This window comes from Penaeus japonicus, unplaced genomic scaffold (assembly GCF_977035675.1).
Source record: "Penaeus japonicus unplaced genomic scaffold, GWHDUDI00000001_assembly GWHDUDI00000030, whole genome shotgun sequence".
NCBI classification, from domain to species: Eukaryota; Metazoa; Arthropoda; class Malacostraca; order Decapoda; family Penaeidae; genus Penaeus; species Penaeus japonicus.
Genome location: NW_028234432.1, coordinates 21470046 through 21477545, shown reverse-complemented (window position 1 = coordinate 21477545; position 7500 = coordinate 21470046). Strand labels below are relative to the sequence as shown.

At 44.1% G+C, this 7500-nt stretch overlaps 1 protein-coding gene across 5 annotated transcripts in view; it reads right to left on the bottom strand.

Moving 5' to 3' along the window:
- trh (PAS domain-containing protein trachealess) overlaps nucleotides 1-7500 on the bottom strand; it is a 633985-nt gene that overhangs the window by 51838 nt on the left and 574647 nt on the right. The gene's annotated exons all lie outside the window — the stretch shown is intronic.

The following is a 7500-nucleotide window of genomic DNA, read 5'->3' as shown; positions in this document are numbered from 1 at the left end:
CTCCTTTCCCCTCTCCCTCCCCCCCTTCCTTCCTCTTCCCCCTCCTCCTCCCCACTCCCCCTCAGCATCAGCAGCGGCGGCGGCGGCGGCCCTAAGTTACTTACTGGAGAGCGTCGTCAGGCTAGTACTTCCGACTCTGGCCAGCTAACGAAGGCCGGGCCAGAAGGGAGACGCGGCCTGCATACTGAGGGGCAGCTGGCACCCTCCCTCCCTCTCTCGTCCCTCCCTCCCTCCCTCCCTCCCTCGTCCCTGCCTCCCTTGTCCCTGCCTCCTTTGCCTTTCCCGTCCCTCATCCCTTCCCGCTCCCTTGTCTCTCTCTCCCTCGTTCCTCCCTCCTTCGAATCTCTGTCCCTTCTCCCTCCCTCTTTCGCCTCCCTCTCCCTCATCCTTTTGCCTCTCCCTCCCTCGTTCTTTCTTCCTTTTCCTCTCCCTGCCTCGTTCCTTCCTCCTTTGCCTTTCCCTGCCTCATCCTTCCCTCCTTCGCCTCTCCCTCCCTCGTGCCTCCCTCCTCCGCTCTCCCTGGCTTCTCCCTGCATCCTTCCGTGCACCATGTCCCCCTTCTGTTCGCCATCATTCTCCGGCTACTTTCAAAATCGCCCTTTCTATCTCTCTTTCTTCTCTTCCTCTCTCTATGTGTCTGTCTTTTACCTGATTGTTTGTCTGCCTGGCTGTCTATATCTTTCTTCATCTCTCTTTCTCTTTTTCTTTCGTTCTAATTCTTCTTCTTCTTCTTCTTCGTCTTCTTCTTCTCTCTCTCTCTCTCTCTCTCTCTCTCTCTCTCTCTCTCTCTCTCTCTCTCTCTCTCTCTCTCTCTCTCTCTCTCTCTCTCTCTCTCTCTCTCTCTCTCTCTCTCTCTCTCTCTCTCTCTCTCTCTCTCTCTCTCTCTCTCTCTCTCTCTCTCTCTCTCTCTCTCTCTGCCACATGTCTATTTATAGATTTTAAAAAGTTTTCTATTCGTTTTCTTATTGAATCTCTCCCTAAGAGTACACACACGCAAAAACACACACACATAAACACACATACAAACAAACAAACACACACACGCACATTATCCCCACAAGCTGCACACGGTCCGAGAGAAAACAAAGACGAAGTGATGCGATAATGTGATAATTAGCAAGGTTGAATAATGGCAGAAGAGGAACGAGCCCGAAATTCCACAATGGCGGATCTCGGAAAATAATTCCTTCTGTTTTATCATCTGTCTCGTGGGGATTTTACTCCAGATGCGTATAAACAAATAGGCGGGTGGATAGGCATAGACATAGGTACCTAAGTTCAGTACGGAGATGCACACACACAAGTATGTACAGGCATCCACACACATATAGACTCGCAAGCACACATACACACACAGACACATACACACACAGACACACACACACACGCGCGCGCGCGCACACACACACACATACACACACAAACTCTCTCTATTCCTCAAAAAGGAGTGAAAAAAAGCAAAGAAAAAATCTTGATAACTCTTCAATACATTATTATTTTCAAATCTGTATCCTTAAAAAAACAAATAAAAGCTGAAAGTAAAACATCACAAAAGGTGTTTTTCGCCATCACTCAGACAACCAGATCTTGATGAGAAATGACCCTTGCATCATAATCAAACAATCATATGCTGATCAGATACTTCCGGTTTGAACATCTCACCCCCCCTTCTCCCTCTCCCTCTCCCTCCCCCTCCCACTCCCCTACCTTCATCCACGTGTCAGTGATTGCATGTTAAATAAGAATATATAATTTAAAAAAGAGTTTTTGTGTTTTCGTGTGATGGCATAACAGAGATTTGAATGGATGCATCATTGCAGGTGACTATGATCATTATTCGTCCTGACATAGAGAATCATTGCAGGTATGGAAATGCAACATGGTGTTTGTGTGTTTGTGTGTGTTGTGTGTGTGGTGTGTGGGTGTGTGTGTGTTTGTGTTGTTGTTTGTGCGTGGTGTGTGTGTGTGTGTGTTGTGTGTGTGTGTGTGTGTGTGTGTTTGTGTGTGTTTGTGGGTGTGTTGTGTGTGTTTTGTTGTGGGGTGGTGTGTTGTGTGTGTGGTGTGTGTGTTTGTTTGTGTGTGTGTGGTGTGTTTTGTGGTGTGTGTGTTGTGTGGTTGAGTTTGTGTTTGTGGTGTGTGTGTCGTGTGTATGTGTGTGTTATATGTGTGTGTGTGCGTGTGTGGTGTTTTTTGTGTGTGTGTTGTTGTGGGTGTTGTATGGTGTGAGTGTTATGTGTGTGTGAGTGTGAGAGGACGAGAGAGACGAGAGAGAGAGAGAGAGAGAGAGGAGAGAGAGAGAGAGAGAGGAGAGAGAGAGAGTAGAGAGAGAGAGAGAGAGCGAGAGAGAGAGCGAGAGACTGAGTGAGAGAGAGAGAGAGAGAGAGAGAGAGAGAGAGAGAGAGAGAGAGAGAGAGAGAGAGAGAGAGAGAGAAAGTTAGAAAGTGAGTGAGAGAGAGAGGGTTGTGGGATGGGCCGAACTCAGTGAACTAGACTGTTCTTAAAAGCAATGACATTTAATTTGCAATAATTACTGTTGGCCGCCTCGGTGGGACAATTCTTGACCACACACACACACACACACACACACACACACACACACACACACACACACACACACACACACACACACACACACACACACACACACACACATCTATCTCTCTCTCTCTCTCTCTCTCTCTCTCTCTCTCTCTCTCTCTCTCTCTATATATATATATATATATATATATATATATATATATATATATATATATATATGTATATATATATATATATACCATATACAGATACATATACATATATATATACATACATACATACATACATACATACATATATTATATATATTTTTATATATATTTATATATATATATATATATATATATATATATATACAAATACACACACATCCCACGCCCCAGCAGTACATCCCCCTAGACGCGACTTCCCCATGACGCGCCCTCAACGCACCGATGAATCCTTTGCCTCCCGCCGTAACTCACATACACACGCGGCAAAAGAAGAATAAGAAGAAGAAGAAGAAGAAGAAGAAGAAAAACGAGATGGCAACGCAAAAACCTCCTAAGTCGAAGCCAGGTTTGTCCCCACGCGGGAAATTGCCATGGTCGGGGCCGGCATCTCAATGAGGAGGCGGATAACGGAATTACTGTGTGTCATTCCCCCTCCTCCTCCTCTTTCTCTTCTTCTTCCTACTCTATCTCCTCCTCTTACTTTCCTTCATCTTCTTCTTCTTCTTCTTCATCCTGCTCCGTGTCCGCCTCCTCCTCCTCCTCCTACTTTTCCTCTTTCTCTTCTCCTTCTTCATCCTATTCCTCATCCGCCTCCTCCTCCTCCTCCACCCTCCTCCTCCTTCTCTTCCTCCTCATATCTTCCCTCTTCTTCCTCCCTCTTTTCTTCTCTTCCTCCAGTTTCTCTCTTTCTTTCTCTTCTCCCACTTTCATCGTTTACTCATCCTTTCCATTTTATTTTCTTGTTTGGCTTCTTCTATCCTTCTCATCCTCTTTCTATTTCCCTTATTCGCCCTTCTCTTCCACCTTTTCTCTCCGATCATCATTATCAACATTTCTATTATCAATATCATCATCATTATTATCATTGATAATTTGATAAACTAACATTATTCCTGCTGTTATCATCACACCATCTTTATCTTTAATATCATTTCCGATACTATTACCATAATGGAGATCATTGTAATTATTGACTTTCATAGTCCTATGTATAAGTAAGTGGTAAAACTCATTAACAAAAACGAATACTTACCAAATAAAGCACTGGTCGAAGTTAACAAGAAGAGAGAGAGAGAGAGAAAGGGAGAGAAAGAGAGAGAGAGAGAGACAGAGAGAGAGAGAGAGACAGAGACAGAGACAGAGACAGAGACAGAGACAGAGACAGAGACAGAGACAGAGACAGAGACAGAGACAGAGACAGAGACAGAGACAGAGACAAAGAGAGAGAGAGAGAACGAAAATCATTGAATAAAGACTACAGTTCAATTGTGTCCTTTTTTTCAAGGATACTTTCTTTGTTCTTGTAAGAAAGGCCACGCTAGATTGTTTAAAGGACAACATAATTAAGGATCATTCAATTAAAGACAACTCCGTAAACATACAAGTCTTAAAGAAGGAGGAAGGGATAGCGGGAAGGGAAGGGGAAGGAGGAAGGGAAGGAGGGAAGGAGGGAATGGGAATGAGAGGTGTGGGAGGAGGAGATGGAGGGAAGGAGGAGGAGATGGAGGGAAGGAGGAGGAGATGGAGGGAAGGAGGAGGAGGTGAAGGGAAGGAGGAGGAAATGGAGGGAAGGAGAATGAGATGGAGCGAAGGGGAGGAGAAGGGGGTGGAGGGAATGGGAGGGGAATAAAGAGGGTATAGGAGGAGGAGATGGAGGGGCAGGAGGAAGAGATGGAGTAAATAGGAGGGGAAGGGAAAGTAAGGGGAGAGAAGGAGAAGGGAGAAGAGGGAGGAAGGAGTTGGAAGGGACAGAAGGGGAGGAGGGAGGAAAAGGGAGGTAAGGGAAAAGGGGGAGGGAAGAATTAATAGGAGAGAATGGGGAGGAAAGGAGAAGAATGTATTTTTATGAATATGATCTAAGAGGAGAGAGAGAGAGAGAGAGAGAGAGAGAGAGAGAGAGAGAGAGAGAGAGAGAGAGAGAGAGAGAGAGAGAGAGAGAGAGAGAGAGAGAGAGAGAGAGAGAGAGAGAAAAGGAGAGAGAGAGAGAGAGAGAGAAAAGGAGAGAGAGAGAGGGAAGAGAGGGGAGAGAGAGAGAGAGAGAGAGAGAGAGAGAGAGAGAGAGAGAGAGAGAGAGAGAGAGAGAGAGAGAGAGAGAGAGAGAGAGAGAGAGAGAGAGAGAGAGAGAGAGAAAGAGACAGAAAGAAGAAACAAGAGAAAAAAAGATGCCTACGGAATCCACACGCCACTTATGACTAACATCCAGCAACAGAAGAGTTTCATGGTAAAAAATGCCAAACTCCAACACCATAAAGGTGATAATTGTATGCGCTTCGGACAGCAACAGACCGTGATAACAGTACCATAAAGTGTGTGGTTTGTGAGGCACTTCCAAGACAAAGTACCATTCCCCCTAAGGAGTAGTTGTCTTAGAAAAGTGAACCACTTGGTGTAACATTCTTTTAAGCGGATTTAATAAAATGGAATAACTATTGATATCGAGAACACAATGTAAAGAGATAGATGGGTAGATTTATGGACTAATAAATAGATAGATAACCAGGTAGATAGGTTGATAGCTAGATAGAAAGATTGATAGGTATATAGACAGGTAGGTAGATAGATAGATAGATAGACAGATTGATAGATAGATAGTAAAATAAATTGGCAGATAAAGATACAGAGTAAAGATACAGAGAGAGAAAAAAAAATCAAAATTCCAGCCTTAAAATACGCATCCTGAGCCTATATCCTCGCCCCCCTTCCCCCCCCCCCCTATACAAGAGGTCGGCCATAAAGACTGCTCATGGCTCGTCGCGTTTCCCGAAAGTTGGATCTGCGCGACAGTGTAATTGAATCAAGGGCAAGACTCGGTGTGTTGTCTCTGTTTCCGACAGTCGAGGAGGGGTTGAGACAGGAGGAGGGGGGAGGGGGTAAAGGGGGGTAAAGGGGAGAAGGGGAGGAGAAGGGATAGAGGGTTAGAGGGCGAGGTGGTGAGGGCAGGAGGGAAAGAAAGAAGTGGGGTGGAGGGAGTCAGGAAGGGGTAAGGTAAAATAAGGGAATAGGGGCAGGGGGTGTCAAGAAGGGAGGGAAGTAGAAATAGAGGGGAAAGTTGAGAGTTGAAATGAGGAGTTTGTGAGTGTTTAGAAGAGGGAGGGGGGGGGGGGGTATGAGGATTAGAATATGTATGTGGATAATGTATACATATAAAAAAATATATATAATTCAGGATACACTCATGCTTCATTACTTTCTCCGTTACAAAACAGCTGTATCACAATATAATGGATTTTTCGATATGTAGACTATGTACAGTATGCCCAACATATGTACACATAATGACTACCTTTTCCCATTAATCCATAAACCATAATAGGCATCCCAGATACTTACATTAGAGGGACATTTGATAATATACACCTATATACAGCTATATACATCCACCACTTATACACTCGCCAATACATTAATTTTGTATATACAGTACTTAGCACAATAGACTAATACACTCGCCAAACCAATACAGTAAAACCAATCCATTCCCTAAACCAATACAATAGACCAATACATTCACCAAGACAATAACAGTATACAAATACATCACCTGCCAATAGACCACCCATCACTCCCACAGCCGCCCATAGCAGCGAGGGCGGTGGGCGTGATCCGGCAGGGCAGACAGCCACAAAAAAATTGTCTGGTGGGAAACTGGTCGTAACTTGTATAGTTGTAGTTGTGACCTTAGATTAGCGGTGGTCGGGTGGGCATCGCGTTTTATATATATTTGTATTTTTTCCTCTCACTTTTTCTTATGTGTGTGTGTGTATATATATATATATATATATATATATATATATATATATATATATATATATATATATATATATATATATATGTCTGTCTGTCTGTGTATCTATCTATCTATCTATCTATCTATCTATCTATCTATCTGTCTGTCTGTCTGTCTGTCTGTCTGTCTGTCTGTCTGTCTTTCTGTCTGTCTATCTACTTATCTATCTATTCCCTTCTCTCTCACCCAAATCCCACTCCTCCCTCAACTGACCCCCTCTCGCTAACACCCTCATCTCCTCACGATCAAGCACTCTAAGCTCGCCACCCTACTCACTCTCACACCCTTAACCCCCCCCTCCCCCTACACCCTTCCCCCACCTCCCCCCCATCTTCCCCCATACCTCTCGTACCTCCCCCCCCAAGAATCGCATCTGTCATAGAATAAAAGAATAGTGTTTGCCCAACGATTTTTTTTTTTTTTTTTTTTTTTTTTTTTTTTGCATACACGGCGGTCAGTGCTGGATAGATCACACGGAATCAGAGGAATAAAAAATAGGATAATGTATGGATTTGAGGCCAAATAGGGGATCTAGCTGGACAAATAGTGGGAGGGGAGGGTGGGGGTGAGGGGATGGAAAGGGTGGGGGAGCGTGTGGACTTAATGGCATATACAGACTTGACATACATACATACATACATACATACATATATACATACGTACACACATGCACATGTACACACACACACACACACACACACACACACACACACACACACACACACACACACACACACACACACACACACACACATACAAACACACACGCGCACACATGCATACACACACACACACACACATATACACAAAACATACAAGCAGACATATATATATATATCTTACTAGTTCGACCATTCTAAGAATTTTCTCTCCACTTTTCCTCTAATTCCATTCTGATAAATTTATGCATTGCGGTACACGCAGTGATATCCTCTTTTAAAGTGTTTTCAACCGCGGGGCTTC